This window comes from Sorex araneus, chromosome 2 (genome assembly GCF_027595985.1).
Source record: "Sorex araneus isolate mSorAra2 chromosome 2, mSorAra2.pri, whole genome shotgun sequence".
Classification (NCBI taxonomy): Eukaryota; Metazoa; Chordata; class Mammalia; order Eulipotyphla; family Soricidae; genus Sorex; species Sorex araneus.
Window position 1 is genome coordinate 227,429,909 of NC_073303.1, and position 18,842 is coordinate 227,448,750.

The 18,842-nt window shown below is 42.3% G+C and overlaps 1 protein-coding gene across 2 annotated transcripts in view; it reads left to right on the top strand.

The window, feature by feature from the left end:
- LIMA1 (LIM domain and actin binding 1) overlaps positions 1–18,842 on the top strand; it is a 113,618-nt gene that overhangs the window by 45,429 nt on the left and 49,347 nt on the right. The gene's annotated exons all lie outside the window — the stretch shown is intronic.

An 18,842-nucleotide genomic window follows, 5' to 3' on the forward strand; every position in this document is an offset into this window, starting at 1 on the left:
GTGGGTTATATCTGTATAAATACATTTCCCCCTAAGATTGGTTGCCTTCTACTTTAAACCCCATCAAATGTGGTGTGCTTGGTATATTAGTGGTATAAAGTATGAGATGTCCAGGAATAGATTCACTCATGGGTGAAGCAGCCGTGAGCATGGCAACAGTTGAGTTCTAGAAGTTTCTGGCTGCCAGGGCTCTATATATAGCTTTTCAGACTCTTCTGCTATTGATTCTGTTTCAACGCCTCTAGGATAGAACCCAGGAATTTGTGTTTTAAGTATCCTGAGTGATTTTTGTTTGTTTTTGTTTTGGGGACACACCTGGAAGTGCTTAGGACTTTCTTCTGGCTCTGCCCTCAGGGATCACTTCTGATGGGCTCATATGGGGTGCTGAGGCTCGAACCCAGGTCAGTGCATGCAAGGCAATGCCTTACCCACTGTCCTATTGCTCCAGCCCATCCAGGGTGATTTTTATCTTAAGAGAAGTTTGGGAGTCATTGGCAATAGAAGCGATGAACTTGAGAACTCTGCAGTGAATTTGAACATAGAACAAAATGAAAGTTTTTAATAGGTGATGTAAGCAGAGAATTGCAGAAACAGAAAAGCAAGCAATCTGGCATGGAGAGAAAAGAGAGAAGGGACTAGTATAGTTTAGGTCAGATGGCAGAGGGCCCTGGAGTGGTAAGCCACACTTAGGATTTAGTTATATAAACAATGAGGAAAATGGGCGGTTTTTGTGTAGGGAGAATGACATGATCAGACTTGTAGTTTGGAAGGATGCTTGTGGCAACAGTGTAAAAGGTATATTGGAAAGGCGAGAGATAGATATCAGAGAGGCAAATTATGAGAACCCAAGTGAAAGCTCCTGGGACAGTTTGAAGATGTGATTAATGAAACTTGGAAATTCCCTATTTTGCAGAGAAACTTCTCACATTCTTGCCCTTTTCACCCTGCTGAGCCCCATAGCTCTTTAAACTTGCCCTCCCCTAGGCAAGTTTCTGTGTCTGAGACATGGCTCTTGTTCTTTCTGCTCATGATTTCCTGAAACACTCTGGGGTCAGCAATCAGAGATGTTTCTCTCCTGCATTGCCACTGTCACTTCTGGTGCTTTTTCCAAAGTTGCAAATCTGTCTTTGAGTTCACCATTCATCTCACATACTCAGTGTCTCCTTCCCTTCACCGCAGTGGTACACCAGCCTCCTGTTCAGACTTCTTGCCTTCATTGGGTACTTCAGGTGGGGCATTGTGTCAACTGAAAAAAGAAGAAAAAAAAAGAACCTGGGGAGAAATCACAAGTTTCAAACCACACATTTCCAAATGTTCCCTGAAGCCAGTATTGACAGCAAAGAATCACTGATCATAGGAGCTGGGTTAAGATGTTTGCCTTTGATCAGTGAACCTTGTTTTGATCGCCCACACCACATAAGGTCACCAGCATTTCCAGGGGTCGCTCCTGAGCAGAGAGCCAAGAGAAGTCCCTGAGCACCACCCATAGTGGCAGAAAAAAAACAAAAAGGGTGGGGGAAAGTGGTGCAAAGAAATAGTGTCAAGGTTATGGGGCCGGAGCAATAGCACAGCGGGTAGGGCATTTGCCTTGCACACGGCCGACCTGGGTTTGATCCCCGGCATCCCATATGGTCCCCCAAGCACTGCCAGGAGCAATTCCTGAGTGCAAAGCCAGGAGTAACCCCTGAGCATCGCTAGGTGTGACCCAAAAAGCGAAAAAAAAAAGAAATAGTGTCAAGGTTAAGGCATTGCCTAGCATGCAGCTACAGTCACAACCCTGGTTCTAATCCTGGGACTTCATGTGGTCCCCCTCAGGATTGCTAGTCCCTGAACCAGGTGTGCTCTACCTCCCCACCCCCAAAAAGGAATTATTTGTCTTATAAATAAATCATCTTGAGGTGCATCCCCTTCCCCTCACCCTCTCCACTCTGGCTGTATTTTTTTTTTTAAGGTTAAAAAAAAGGAAGTATTTTGGAGGGAGAGGGTTGAAAAACGGAGAGAGACAACACAGAATGATCTCTCTCACATGTGAATATAAAGAAACAAAGAATGAACTGGAGCACTAGCACAGTGAGTAGGGCGTTTGACTTGCACACGGCCCGCCCGGGTTCAATTCCTCTGCCCCTCTCAGAGAGCTTGGCAAGCTACTGAGAGTATCTCCTTGCACGGCAGAGCCTGGCAAGCTCCCCATGGCGTATTTGATATGCCAAAAACAGTAACAACAAGTCTGACAATGGAGATGTTACTGGTGCCTGCTCAAGCAAAATAAATAAACTGATTTTTTTTTCCTTTTTGGGTCACACCCGGCGATGCATAGGGGTTACTCCTGGCTCTGTGCTCAGGAATTACCCCCTGGCAGTGCTCAGGGGGCCCTACGAGATGCTGGGAATCAAACCAGGGTCGGCCGAGTGCAAGGCAAACGCCCTACCCGCTGTGCTATTTCTCCAGCCTCTAAACCAATGTTTTTGATTCAAAATTTTTTTTATGTTTGGCTTGGGGCCACACAAACAGTCCTCAGAACTTACTCCTGGCTCTATACTCAGGGATCTTTTGGTGCTGCTCGGGGATCCATATATGATTCTGGGGATCAAACCCAGGTCAGCCACATGTAAGGCCAGTGGACACTATACTTCTCTCCTATCCCACAATTTCTTTATCGTCTCTATTTTGCCACCTGCACCTGGACTCCAGGGATCCTGGACCCAGTCCCAAGCCTGTCATTACCAACCTGAAATGTGCATTTGAAAAAAAATCTGTTCTCTGTTGAGAGACTTCTGTCCTCTTATTCCACTTTCTTATTTCCACTGGCCCTACTTTTGCCAGACCGGGATCGCTGGGCCGAGAAAGCCAGTCCTGTTCCCAGTGTTACTCACCTTTCTGCCTGACTTGGTCAGTCTCTTTGGTTAAAATCTCACCCTTTCCTCAGTCCCTGCTCATCACAGTCTTCTCTCATTGCCCAGCCCAACCAGCTTCTTGAATCTGAGTCTTGGAATAGCACTTATAAGAATCAGGAAGTTAGTAAAGAAGTCCATATTAGAGATTAATATTCTCTTATTTATTTTTTATGCCATACCCAGCAGCATTGAGGAGCTACTTCTGGTTTATGGCTCGGGGGTTATTCCTGGTGGGGGCTAATGGGGGCTAAACCCTGCCCCTTTAAAATATGGACTCCAGCCCATTTAGCTGTCTTTCAAATCCTAGGGGTTCATATTTGTAATCTTGAAAAGAGAAAGTACAAAGGACCTCAGAAGACACCTTTGCATTTTCTTTTTTTCATGAAGGTTGTATGGGAAAATGGCTGTCACAGAGAACTGAAGCTATTAATCAGAATTACTGTGTTAACACTCTATTAGTCAACACTCTATTAGTCTTCATTTTTGTTTCATTTTGTTTTGTTTGGGAGCCGCATCCAGCAATGCTCAGGGATTACTCCTAGCTCTGCTCTCAGGAATCACTCCTGGTGGTGCTTGGGGGACCATATGGGATACGAGGGATCAAACCCAGGTCAGCTGCATGCAAGGCAAATGGTTTCCCCACTGTGCCATTGCTCCGGCTGCAAGACTTCACATTTTCAATCCTAATAAGAATCTGTGGAGGGCCAGAAGATGACTAAGAGGTTAACCTTTAACCCCCGTATGGGGAAGTAAAGTATTTGTCTTGCATGCATTGCATACAATCACCCCACACACTGCCAGAAATTACCCCTGAGCAAGAATCAGGAACAGTCCCTGACCATTAACAGGTGTGGCCCCTAAGCAAATTTAAAAACTGAGAGAAGAAAATTATCCCCTTTTAAAAAATACACATTTAAAAATGTCTTGGATCCTTCCAAGTGCTCAGGGTTTCCGGGGGCCACTGCTGGCAATACTTGGCCAGCTAGCCAGTGGTTCAATACTAGAGCCTGAGGATGCATATTGTTCAGACCCCATGGTGACAGGACCCACCAAGAGCCTTCCTGGCATTGCTCGGGGACTTCCAGAGCCATAACTGAAAGTACTGGGGACCGGGGACTGCAAGGCTACATCTGGTGATGCTCTAGGAACCACGTGGTGTCAGGGATTAAACCAGAATTGGGTCTTAATCCCTATACTCTCTCTCAAGTCCTTTCGTTCTATTTTTTTTTTCAGGGGTGGGGGATTGGCTCACTTGATGGTACTCAGAGTTTACTTCTGGTGGAGGATCATATGGGGTACCAGGAATCAAACCTGGATTGGGCACATTCCAGGCAAGGGCCCTCCCCACTATATTATTTCTCCAACCCCTATTTTCTTTATGCTCTCTATTTCTTTGAGGAAGCTTCCTGGCTCTCAAACTATCTTAATTGATATCTTCAGATGAACCTCGTGAGCCAGTTCTGGTAAGAAGGAAAAAAATCTAAAGGATTGGGGATTAAAGGATAGTGCCGGGGTGAAGGCACTTGTCTTACATGCAGCCCAACCTAGTTCAGTCCGAAACACTTCAAATGCTTCCCTGAGCACTTCCAGGAGTGACCCCTGAGTATCATTGAGTTTAGCCTAATCGCTGCCCCCGCCCCACCCCACCCCTAATTTTGAAGGACTGAACTTGGGACTTTCTACCCAACTGCCCTGCTTTGAAAGGGGTTTTATATATTAGGCGTTATATAAATATTTAAAAAGTGGGTGGTGTGGCAATAAAAAGCTTAGAATACACTGATAGGCAGAGAGATGTCGCCAGACCCCGCACTAGGCTGAACCTTATATCTGGGGCACCCCAGAGGGCATCAGGTGAGTACCTCCCACTCACCCAACCAGAGTCTCAGTAGCCAAAAACTTCCAGAACTCAATTGCCACCATGCTCACAGCTGATCTCCACAGGCTTGAGACAAGTTTCATCCATGAATGAATTTGTTGAAATATTAAAAATTAAAATCAAAATTTTAGAATTCTTGGAGCACACAGCCGCAAATGCAGCCACGTGGCCTTTCATACTCTATACCACTGATGTACCAGGAGTAGCACATATTGAATAGGATACAAAGTAGAAGGCAACCAATCTCAATTAAAAAAAATATTAACACACAAGGCTCAACCTGTAACATGTTAGTAATCTTTTATACAAGGGCTTAATGGCTCCAGGGTGAGATACAACAATCTCTTCTTTTTTCTCACACACTTTCTCATACACATACACTCTCTTATTACACACTTTCTTCTAAGAATACCTTTTTTGATCATTACTAGAGAATTATTCATGACAAGAAATACAAAATAAATTATTTAGGGCCTGCTATTGGGCAGACTTGGGTGATGGGGGAAATTCGAAATAATGGTGGTGGGAAGGTGTAATGGTGGTGGGGTTGGGGTTGGAATATTGACTGTAATAAATTATTATAAATAACTCTATAAAAATTAAATTTAAATTAAAAAATAAGAAATAACGTTTTTAAAAAGTCAAAGAACATTGAGCTAAAGTTGAATCTAATAAACTGCATATGTTCATATAGTGGTGCAGAATTTATGACATCTTTCTTACCTCTTCAGCAAGTTAAATTGATCAGTATAGATCAGTGGCTTTAAACACTTGTTCATTAAGTTATTAGGCATATATATTCAATACAATCAATTTTCTTCCGCTGCAATTTTATCTTCCAAAAGCTGAGACAAAATAGAACAATTTTAATAAAAACAACAACAACAAAAAAAACAAACATTAATATGGCTAATCTTTGTCTCATTTCTCTGATTGGTTAGTAACTTAAAGTCAACAACTATGACTGGAAATCACACATCAAGACAAAGTTTCTCCTACTGTTTGGAAATAGAATATTCCTACTTGGTATAATTTGATAAGTTATTTTTTGGTCTGTGAATAATCAACTTTGTTTCATGTAAATTGATGGTAATAGTGTTCCCAGATTCAAAAATACCTTACCAAGCACACCAAATAGGAGTGTTCTTTTGGAAAGTAAGGAGCCCAGTACACTGATCTTTCCCCTCATGCCTTTCCTCATCATGGCACCCCCCCCATCCTGCCCCCCTAACTTGTTAGACCTGCACCCTGCCCAAGAAAGAACAGGGATAATATTGAGTTTTCTGGGACTCTTTTTTCCTTAAGAAAAAAATTCATTTCTCACTGGCTTACTTTCTTTTTTCTGTAATACATTAGTGGTGTAATTAGTACAGAAGAAAATACATTGCCCAAGCAGTAGGAATTTCCATTTTCTCTTTTTAAGCTCAGTGTTTCCTTTACTCTACATAATGGCATACAAACAAGAGTCATGGCTCAGGAACTCTGTTTTCTGGCCTTTGAAAAGTCTGAGGCACTATTATTACTCCCCAGATAATTTTAGCATCCCCCAGCAGCTGCCTGCCTCACAGCTGAGCATTAATGAGCACTTGCACTATTCAGCCCTTTGTGGAAAGCTGAGAAGACTGGAGAACAAGAAAATCCAGGAAGGAGGAGGCAGTGAGAAGGCATCTAGAGACAGTGACAGAGGGGCAAGCACTCTAGTAGCAAGCATGATGTAGTGACGCTGAATGCCTAAAACTATTGCAAATCACAGTGCCTAAAGTTTAAAAAACTTGGGGTGAGGGGATCTGGGAAAGGAAGTGGGATAAGATCTCAATGAGAGAAATCTCGTTGCAAATACTTTGCTCCTCAAATTCGCATCTTCAAAATGCCTTCTCTCCCTCCCCAAGTCAGTGGCCTTTTTGTGGTGGTGGTGGTGGCTTTTGTTTGGTTGGTTTTTGTTTTGTCAGAATAGTATTCTTTGCTCTCTATCAGTACCTTTGAGGAAAATCTAAGGCCTGACACTGAATTCCAAAGCGTTGTGCCATAGGATCTCCCATTTTTTCTGAGAGTACAAAATGCAAACGTACCAAGAACCTGAGTGGGGGAAAGGCAGTAGTGTATGTACTTTGTTCTCTGTGTTATTACTATTTATTAAGTACTTCCTTACAAGTAAAGGGTGGGGATGTTTGAGTGGGAGTGTTCAAAAATGATGTGACAAACACCTGTGACTTGTTACAGATGCTGAAAAGGACAGGACAAAAATTAAAAACTGGTTTCCTCTTCCTTCTTTACATCTGTTTTTTGTTAAAATAGTAAAGGGTTATTTACCCAGCTAACCACAGGACAAATACCTTGCCTAGATAACTATTGACCAAAGGGGAAAAAAGCTGTCTACTGGTTGGCTATGACTTTCACATGTTGTTATTTGCTGTAATATACTGTAGACGAGAGAGAGTCAGGGTGTGTGGAAATAGCAGTTCAAAGCCAGCTCTAAGTTATTTTCTTGCTAAGTTATCTTTTTTGTTTCTGCAATCCCACTTTTAGGAATTTTCTCAGACCAATGTATTATTATTCTGTATCACTGTCACTGTCATCCCATTGCTCATCGATTTGCTCAAGTGGGCACCAGTAACGTCTCCATTGTGAGATTTGTTGTTACTGTTTTGGCATATCGAGTATTCCAAGGGTAGCTTGCCAGGCTCTGCCATGTGGGCAGGATACTCTCGGTAGCTTGCCCGGCTCTCCGAGAGGGGTGGAGGAATGGAACCTGGCTTGACAGCGTGCAAGGCAAATGCCCTACCACCATGTTACCGCTCCAGCCCTGTATTATTATTAAAAATGGGAAAATATATGTTCAAGGACATTGACCAAAACATCCTTTGTAATAGTGGAAAACTAAAGATAATGCAAATGCCCATTAAAAGAAGTATGAATAAATCAGATATATAATGGAAGAGGATTGCTAGGACTACCAAAGCCTTCTGTTGGTTGCCTAATCAAGGAGATGTTTGTTAGTCTTTGTCTCCTGTAACCTCTCTCCACTTCTTTCTTACATCTCTGCTTCTCTTGTCTTCCCTGCCTTCTCTGGCTTTCTTCCTACACCTGCCATTCCTTGTCATTCTGGTCATATCATCTTCACCTCCTGACAGCTGTATGTGAGTCTCCAGGATTGAGTTCTGGTCTTTCCTCACACTCTTTATAGATGATACGTTCTCCCATCTATGTGCAAGCAAGTCCCACATTTATGACCATTTCAGATTATTCTTCTAACCTCTAAGAACATCACACCATCAACAAATGCATTTGGGGCTAGAATACATGTTTTGCATGAGGAAAGCTTAGTTTGGTCCCCACACCACAATACATCATACACCGCAAGAAGCAGTTCCAGGTCCCTCTGGGTACAGCTCTCCACTCACTAAATTCAAATGTCCTAGGGACCTGAGAGCTAATACAGAAGCTAAGACACTTGCTTTGCATGCAGCTGACTCCATTTCAAATTCATGGCACCACAAATGGTTCCTGGACACTACTATGGGTGACTCCTGAGCACAGTGCCAGGAATAAGCCCTTGAGTACCACTCAATGTGACCCAAACTCTTCCCCCCCACAATTTTTTTATTTAAATATAAAAATTCAACATTTTTAAGATTAAGACCATGTAGAGTAGCACATACTATATATAATATTATCCACATAATATTTTATTTATTTGGTATAGTAACCCATTACCAGATTTCCAAATAGTTTCTCCCATTTTGTGGGTTGCCTTTTCACCCAACAGGTGGTATCCTTTGATGAACAAATTTTGTTGAGGTCCAGTTTATTTTTGTTGCTGTTGCCTGTGCTTTAGGTTTTATTCCAAGAAATCATCATCAAATCCAATGTATTAAGTTTTGCTCAGTTTTCTTCTAAGGGATCTATAGTTTTAGCTCTTACATTCAGATCTTTAATACATTTTGACTTATTTTTTACATAGAGTATAAAGTAAGGGTGCACCTTATGGCTTGGAAGCCGGCCTCACATGCTGGGGGGAAAGGCAGCTGAGACCACTAGGTGAATGATGCTTGGAGGGCTCCCTCAGGATGGGAGATGCGTGCTGAAAGTAGACTATGGACCAAACATGATGGCCATTTACTACCTGTATTGCAAACTATAACACCCAAAAGGAGAGAGAAAGTAAAAAGGAATGTGCATACCACAGAGTCAGGTGGGGAGTGGCAGGAGGGATATTGAGAATATTGGTGGTGGAGAATGGGCACTGGTGGAGGGATGGGTACTCGATCATTGTATGACTGAAATGTAATCACATTTGTTTGTAAAATATAATCACGAAAGTTTGTAAGTCTGTAACTATACCTCATGGTGATTCATTAAAAATAATAATAATAATCTGAAAAATAAATCAGTAAAGTAAGGGTGCAGCTTCATATTTTTTGCATGTGGATATACCTTTTTCCCAGCATTATTTATGTACTTATTTTGATTTGGGGGCCAGACCCAGATTGCTCAGAATTTATTCTTGGCTCTGCACTCAGGAATCACTCCTGGTGGGTTCCCTGACCACATGGGGTTCCAGGGATCAAGTCTGGTCAGCCACATGCAAGTACCACCTCCTGTACTATCTCTTCAGCCCCTCCACCCTTCCACTTTGGATGATATTGAAACCCTTATCAAAAATTCTTTGACTATATATATTTAAGTGAGTCTCCATTTCATTAATTCATTGGTTTTTATACCAATACCATTCTGTTTTGCTTCTGTTTAGCTTGTTTGTTTTGTTGTTTAGGTCATAGGCAGTGGTATACCCTACTCCGTGCTGGGGTTGGACCCAGGCCCTCCACCTACATCGAGTCATCTCTCCTACTCGTTTTTTCCCCTCTTTTTATTTTGGTGCCAGGGATCTAACCCAAGTCGCATACATGCGATGCATGCACTTTACCATTCAGTCACATCCCTCGTCTAACCCATACTTTATTTTAGGTTGTTTTTATGGTGTTTTTTTTAAATGTTGGGGGCCACACCCAGTGATGCTCAGGGATTATTCCTGGCTCTGCACTCAGTAATCACTCCTAGCAGTGCTTGGGGGACCATATGGGATGCTAGAGATCGAACCTAGGCAAGTGCCTTACCCACTATACTATATTGTCAGCCCTATTTTATTTTTTGAGGAGACCATACCTGCCAATACTCAGTACTTCCTCCTGGCTCTGGACTTAGAGGTCACTCATAGTGGTGCTTGAAGGAACCATATGGGGTGCCAGGGTTAAAACCTGGCTTGATCTTGTACAAGGCAAGTGCCTACCCACTTTATTGTCTCACAGCCCCATGACTGATACTTTAAGTTATAGTAGAAATATTTATATTTTATCATTTTAACCGTATTTAAAGGGCTGGAGCAATAGCATAGTGGGTAGGGCATTTGCCTTGCATGTGGTCGACCCGGGTTTGTTTCTTCCGCCCCTCTCAAAGAGCCCAGCAAGCTACCAAGAGTATCTCGCCCCCAACAGCAGAGCCTGGCAAGCTACTCATGATGTATTCAATATGCCAAAAATGGTAACAAGTCTCACAATGGAGACGTTACTGGTGTCCACTCGAGCAAATCAATGAGCAACGGGATGACAGTGATACAGTGAATTTTGTAATTTTTATAAAGTTGACAAAATGCCTTCCATGGAGGTTTTATTAATTTATTCTTACACCAAAATTTTGAGATAGAACCTGCTTCTTTATAGGCCAGTCACTGTCACTGTCATCCCATTGCTCATCGATTTGTTCGAGCGGGCACCAGTAACGTCTCTCATTGAGAGACGTATTGCTACTGTTTTTGGCATATCCAATACGCACAGGTAGCTTACCAGGCTCTGCCATGTGGGCTCCATACTCTCAGTAGCTTGCCAGGCTCTCCGAGAGGGGCAGAGGAATCGAACTCGGGTCCACCGTGTGAAAGGCGAAAGCCCAACCGCTGTGCTATCGCTCCACAGGGGGTATTTTTTGTTGTTGTTTGTTTTTATTTTTCAGTTATACCTGGCTGGACTCAGGGCTTACCCTCTGCTCTGCACTTAGGGCTCACTTCCAGCAGGCCTTCAGAGAGTGTACGGGGTGCCAGGAATCAAACCTGGATTACCAAGGCAAGCACCCTGCCCACTATACTATCTCTAGCCTTCCAAATGCATTATCTTTTTTTTTTTAAGTGACTTTTTTTTAATTAAATCACCATGTGGAAAGTTACAAAGTTCTCAGGTTTATGTCTCAATTATACAATATTCAAACACCCATCCCTTCACCAGTGCCCATATTCCACCACCAAAAACCCCAGTATACCCCCCGCCCCACCCCCTACCCCCTACTGTATAACTAATGAATTTCACTTCAATTTTTCTTTACCTTGATTACATTCCATAATTCAACACAACACTCACTATAGTTGTTGGAGTTTCCACCCAAGAGAGACAGACCTACTACATTTGATAATTAGTTTTTCATTGCTGGAAATGAGGAGATATGTAGCCCCACTGCTACAAGTACATAACTCTCTCTCTTTTTTTTTTCCTTTTTCCTTTTCCCTTTTTTTTTTCTTTTTCCCCCTCATCCCCCTTCCCACGCCTCATAGTATGGTGTACGCCACACCGCGTCGGCCAGCGTGGGGCTTTTGCTTAGTTCACAGTCCAGAGAGGTGGCTGCTACATTAATAACCTTCAATATTTCAACAAAAACTTACTGTTATTATTTGGAGTTTCCCCCCAAGTCAGACCTGTTCAAAAGGAACCGTTTCACATTGCTGACAATTATAAATGTTAAGTCGCATCCCCGCGGTTTTGGATTTCTGTATAAAGTCCAGGGAAAATTCTGCCAGAAATTACATAGCCCAGCTCACAGTCCCAGTGCATTGCTGTAAGAAGTCTCTGGAATCAAAGTCTTTAAGCGCAGAGGGTCCGATTCACGCTCAGCGGCTCCGGATTTATCTGGGCCGAGGGCGTGCCGGTTACGCCCCCTTCCCATGAGTTCCTGGGAGCCCCAAAAGTAAAAACCGAATACCTCTGGGTTTGGAGTCAGAAGATGGTGTCTGCCATGTGGGTGCCGCCAGGCCGCCGCTTTCCGTGCAGGAAGACAGGGTGGGGAGGAAAAAAATCCACCCCCTGGCAGTACAGAGTTGTAGCCCAGTTCGCAGTCCCAGTGCCCAAATGCATTATCTTAACTCCAAAAATAAATTTTCCACTTACAGGTAAAATATATTCATAATCACTTGTATCACTTGTTATCCCGTTGCTCATCAATTTACTTGAGCGGGCGCCAGTAATATCTCCATTCGTCCCTGTCACATGCTAGTGTAGCCCAATGGCGTCTGCTCGCTCCAGGAACACAAAGAGCCTCAAACCGTTTGTTCAGGGTCTTGACAAAGAAGTCCGACCATCTCTTAAGTGGGCAGCCACGCATTTTTTTGACCCCTGTGGAATCCAGTTGGTAACAGCTCTAGTCCAACAGTTGTCTCTAAATTGCATTACGTGTCCGGCCCATCTGATTTTTGATGCCTTGGCAATTGAGACAACATCCCTGATTCTCAATCGTTGATGGAAGTTGGAACTCTGAATTCCTTCTCTCACTTGAGTGAAACATGGTATTCCAAGCATAGCTCTTGCGATTCCTCTTTGGAAGACCCGAATAGCATTCTCATCCTATTTCCATAGGGCCCAGGTCTCTGAGGTGTATGTTAGTGCATTATCCATAATATTGTTTGAATTTTTATTATGAGCTGGAATATCTTTTTTGGTTTTGTTCTGTTTTTAATTTTTATTTTACTTGATTTTTGGTCAATACCTAGTGGTGCTTAGGGGACTATATGCAAACCAGGGTTGCCGTGTTCAAGGGAAGCACCTTAACTCCTATACTGTTTCTCTAGCCCCTATTTTAATTTGTTTGATTTTTTGCCACACCCGATGGTACTCTGGACTTAGTCTTAGCTCTGTGCTCAGAGATCATTCCCGGAAGGATTCAGAGTTCCAGATGCAGTGCTTGGGATCAAACACAAGTTGGCCACATGCAAGGCAAGCACCCTACCCACAGTAAACTCTCTCTAGCCTCACTTTAATTTCTTGTCTTAAGTAAACAGTTTTAGGCTGGGGAAGTGGCTCAGTGGCAGAGCACATGCCTTGCAAATGGAGGATCTGGGTTCAATCCCCAGCACTGCTTCCACTACTTCCCAAAATAATAAAAATAATAATAATAATAATAATATAGAGTAATGTGAAATTATTCTATTGAAAGAATGTGGGAGTTTTCAGAGAGAGAGAAAGAAAAGAAAGAGAAAAAGAAAAGAAAGAAGAAAATAAAAACTTAAAGGAAATTCCATTTTTTAAAAAATTTTAATTACTTTTAAATGCAGTTACTTACAAACTTTCATGCTTACATTTCATTCATACAATGATCGAGTACCCATCCCTCTACCAGTGCCCATTCTCCACTACCAATGATCCCAGTATCCCTCCCACCACCCCCACCCCGCCTCTGTAGCAGGGCATTCCCTTTCGTTCTCTCTCTCCTTTTGGGTGTTGTGGTTTGCAATATAAGTATTGAGTGGCCATCATGTTCGGTCTATAATCTACTTTTAGCTTGCATCTCCCATCCCGAGCAGGCCCTCCTAGCACCCTTTACTTGGTGGTCCCTTTTCAATCTGAGCTGCCTTAAAAGAAATTCTTGCCTTAATGAAGGCATAGGCCAGCCCAGGTCTCACTGTGAAGTATACGAGGAAACATTATTCACCCAGAGCAGAGTGTGTAAGGGCCACTTGACGCATTTGATGTTCTTTTCTGTACCTGTGTTCAATTTTTCTATTTATCTTTTTTTGTTGTGGTCGTTAGTGGTGGTGGTCATAGTCCCATTGTTTTAGAAAAATTAATGCTTTTTAATTTTAGGAAAATTAGTTTTTCTGTCTATAATAGAAATTGCAGATATCTTTCTAGCTTGTCACTCAACAGTAGTTCTAGTTCCATTTTCTTCATTTTTATGATGAAGGAAATGCCAGAAATTTTTGGAAGTCCTTTTAACCTATTCTATCAGAAAACTGCTCGGTTGTAGAGCAAAACTAAACAAAACAGAAAGTTCTGGGCTTACAAAGATGTTTATTAATTGAAAGTTGGCTTTGTGGACTGTGAAGATAAGTCAAGTGGAAGAGTATATGCCTAGCTCTGTGAGGCCCTGATCGTCACCCCTTGACATCTAGGCGCCCAGGCACCACAGCAGTAGCTTCCGTCACCCCCGGCAACTCCAAGATTGTCCCTAGCCCTGCTAGGTGTAATTCCAATGGAAAAATAAATAACAGGTGATTTGAGTAAATAAATAAATACTTCCTCTTTATGGTTTTGTTTTCATTGTTAAATATTTTTCCTCAGAGTTTTTTCCAAAATCACAAATCACGAAATCCCGTTAATCACCGATTTCTCAGGCGGGCTCAGTAACATCTCATTTCGTCCTTTCTCTGAGATCTTAGAAGTCCATCTCGACTGGGCCCTCCTAACGATGTTGCACTGGGGGCTCTTAAAGGTCAGGGGAATGAGATCCAGCTTGTTACTGGATTTTGCATATGAATACACCATGGGAAGCTTGCAAGCCTGTCCCATGTGGGCAGGAAACTCTCAGAAGATTGCCAGTTTCTCCCAGAGGGAGAAGTAGGCTAAAGGTATCTGGGAGCTTGCTGTTAAGTCTCTGGATGTTGGTCGTTGATGGGATTACACACACCTGGGTTCCTCTGCGGGTACCTTCATGCATGAGGCCTGTCCGAACGTGTGGAGAGGGGCCTCCAGCATGGCTGTAGCTAGGTTCCGGTGGTCTTCAACCGCCAGGAGCTCTGCTCGGGATAGGGAGGGAAGCTGGAGCCCATCCCCTCCGAGGGGCCCCGAGGAAGACAGCCAGGTGTGCGGGCAAGAGACTCTGCAGAGAGTCTCTTTCCAAAATATCAAATTATAAATTTGTTTATAAATGTAACGTTATTTTAAATTTTTTTCATTAAGAATCTGTGGTTTAGGGGCTGGAGCAATAGCACAGCGGGTAGGACATTTGCCTTGCACGCGGCCAACCCGGGTTCGATTCCCAGTATTCCTGAGCACGGCCAGGAGTAACTCCTGAATGCAAAGCCAGGAGGTAACTCCTGTGCATTGCCGGGTGTAACCCAAAAAGCAAAAAAAAAAAGAAAAATGAACCTGGTTTACAATGCTATTAATAATGGTTTGTCATGCACATATTTCTAACACCACGCCCATCACCAGTGTAGCCCCTCTCTCTTCCTAGGACCCCATAATCCTACCTCCAAAACACCCCCCATACTCAGTCATGTAGATCAGTTCTCCCATTATGTTGCCTTTGAATCTTTGTTGCTACCTTGCTGTGTATTTTTAAGTCTCATGTATGAGAGAGATCTATTTGTATCTATCCCTTTCCTTCTTCACTCAGCATGATATCCTCTGGTTTCATCCATGTTGCTGCAAATTATATGATTTTGTTCTTTCTTACAGCTGTATAGTACTTCATTGTGTTTGTATACAACTACTTATTTTTTAAAATTTTTGTATTGAATCTCAGTGAGATACAAAGTTACAAAGTTGTTCATGATTGGGTTTCAGTCAAATTATGTTCCAACACCCATCCCTTTACCAGTGTACATTTCCCACCACCAGTGTCCCCAAGTTTCCCTCTTGTCCATTCCCCAGAACCCCGCACCCATACCACAACTTCTTGATCCATTCATCTGTAGTTGGACATTTGGGTGTATCCATATATTGGTTATTGTACAAAGTCTGGTGATGAACATATACCCAGGTCGACCTCATGTAAGGTAAACCGCATGCCGTACTATCTCTCCAGCCCACCAGATGTTCTTTTCTGGATTGAGTTATTCTAGCTGACTCGTTTCTGAGCATGCTGACCCATGAGTGGTTTATTATAAGAATTCTTCAAGTGATGGTGCTCTTTCAGTGCTGAATTAAGGGGTTGTTAAGGAAGTTTGGTGAAGATAGTTTTGGGTGGTCTGGAGATTTGCTGCAGTTTGGACCTCTGTAGTCATCAAATACAGACAACCTGATGTCCTCAGGAAAAGCCATAAGACTTCAGTGGCCAACAGCTGAGCACATTTTCAGAGCTCCATATTCAATTCCCAGAGGACCCCTAAGCACCACCCGGTATAGCCAAAATGAAAAACCTTGGGGTTCAGTTATTCTCAGAAATCTTTTAAGTAATAATAACATAGAATTACCAAAGTAATAATAAAATTAAAATAAGTATATCAAATCTAGATGCCATACAGTTGACTATGTCACTGTTTTATGCATTACTAAGAAAAATGTTGCTCAAAGGACCAATGACTGCTTTATCACATAGAAGTTTCTCAAGTATCTCTCTTATGCATATGAATTTATTTTTTTAATTAGTGAGTCACAGTGAGGGTACAGTTACAGATTCACACATTTTTGTACTTGTTTTTCCCTCATGCAATGTTTGAGAGCCCATCCCTCCACCAGTGTCCATTCTCCACCACCAATGAACCCAGTATCCCTCCCACCCCCCTAATCCTATCCCCCTCAACCCACCCCGTCTCTGTGACAGGGCATTCCAATTTGATCTCTCTCTTTCCTTTTGGGTGTTGTGGTTTGCAATAGGGGTATTGAGTGGTCATCCTGTTCAGTCTCTAGTCCACTTTCAGCATGCATCTCCCTTCCCGAGCGGGATCTCCAATCACATTTTACTTGGTGTCCCCTTCTCTATCTGGGATGACTTTCCTCAAACTATGGAGCCAACCTCCTGGTATTTTATACTACTATTCTTGGGTATTAGTCTCCTACTCTGTTATTGTATATTCCACAGTTGAGTGCAATCTTTCTATGTCTGTCCCTCTCTTTCTGGCTCATTTCACTTAGCTCTTATGCATATGAAAAAGAGTAAAATATTTTTCTTTAACTGTCAAATTGTAATGTAAGCATCTTTTTACTTTTTTAAAAAAAGTAAAATCACCGTGAGATACAGTTGCAAAGTTTTTCATGATTTTTTTCAGTCAAATAATGTTCCAACACCTATCCATTCACCAGTGTACATTTCCTACAATGATGTCACCAATTTTCCTCACCCCACCCCATCCCCAACCTGCCTCTGTGGCAGATACTTTCCTTCTCTCTCTCCACCCTCTTTTTTCCTTTGAGGCACTGTTGTTTGCAGTACTGCCACTGAAATAGTATCATGCATATCACTTGACTTCTCTTCAGCACCCAGTTCTTGTCCAGAATAATCAGTGATCATTTCCAACTATCATTGTCATAGGGTCCTTTCTCTGTTCTAACTGTACTCTCCCACACTCTTCTGGTAAACTTCTAATCTTTGACCAGTCCTCCTGGCCCTCATTTCTACTCTCTTTGGGTATTAATCTCATACTATGTTTTTTTATATCCTGAAAGTGAGTGCAATCATTCTATGTCTGTCCCGCTCTCTCTGATTTATTTTATTCAGCTTGATACTCTCCAGGTGCATCCATATATAAATAAATTTCATGCCTTCATTTTCCCTAATAACTACATAGTATTCCATTGAGTAGATGATTCCTTTATCCACTCATCTGTTCTTGGGTATTTGTGTTGTTTCCATATTGAGCTCCTAGGGTATATTGCCAGGTATGGTACTGCTGGGTCATATGGAAGCTTAATTTCTAGGTTTTTGAAAAATGTCCATGTTGTTTTCCAAAAAGGCTGGACAAGTCAGTATTCCCACCAGCAGTGAATTGAGAGTCCCTTTCTCCCTGCATCTATGCCAGCACTGGTTGTTCTTGTTCTTTTGAAAGAATGCCAATCTCTGTGGCATGAAATGATATCTCATTGTTGTTTTGATTTGCATCTCCCTGATGATTAGTGATGCAGAGCATTTTTTTTATGTGCCTTTTGGCCATTTAGATTGCTTCTTACAGGAAGTTTCTGTACATCTCCTCTCCACATTTTTTGATGGGGTTGGATGTTTTCTTGTAAAATTCTATCAGTGCCTTATATATTTTGAATATTAACCCCTTACCAGGAGAGTTTTGAGTAAATAATTTCTCCCATTCCATGTGCTGTCTTTGGGGGACTGGAGCGATAGCACAGCGGGTAGGGCATTTGCCTTGCACGGGGCCAACCCGGGTTCAATTCCCAGCATCCCATATGGTCCCCCGAGCACCGCCAGGAGTAATTCCTGAGTGCATGAGCCAGGAGTAAGGCCTGTGTATCGCTGGGTGTGACCCAAAAAGAAAAAAAAAATCCATGTGCTGTCTTTTTTATTAGGGTCATTGTTTCTTTTGAACTGCAGAAGCACCTTAGTTTAATGTGGTCCCATTTGTTTATCTTTGCTTCCATTTGCTTGGTCAGTGGTATTTTGGTATTTTTTCCTTGAAGATGACTTTAACATCAATGTCATGGAGAGTTCTACCTACATTTTGTTCTATGTACCTATGGATTCAGGTCTCATATCAAGGTCTTTAATCAATTTTGATTCTAATTTTTTTTTAAGTTTTTGGGTTACACCCAGCAATGCTCAGGGGTTACTCCTGGCTCTACATTCAGGAATTACTCCTAGTGTTGCTTAGGGGACCACATGGGATACTGGAGATAGAATTCAAGTAGGATGTATAAAATGTCTTACCAATTGTGCTATCTCTCCAGTCCCTTGAGTTGACTTTTGTGCATGGCTTTAGAAAGAGGTATTAGTTTATTTATTTTTTTCTATGTAGCTGACCAGTTTTCTCACCACCATTTGTTGAAGATGCTTTCCTTGCTCCACTTCATATTTTTTGCTCCTTTATTATAGATTCCTCCACACCTCTCAGAGAACCCAGCAAGCTACTGAGAGATCTCACCCGCATGGCAGAGCCTGGCAAGCTACCCATGGCATATTCGATATGCCAAAAACAGTAATAATAAGTTTAACATTGGAGACATTACTGGTGCCCGCTCAAGCAAATCAATGAGCAACGGGATGACAGTGATACAGTGATTCCAGTACCATGCTAATTTTAATTACTACTGATTTGTAGTGCAGTTTGAAGTTGGGAAAATGATGCCTCTCATCTTCTTTTCCCAGAGATT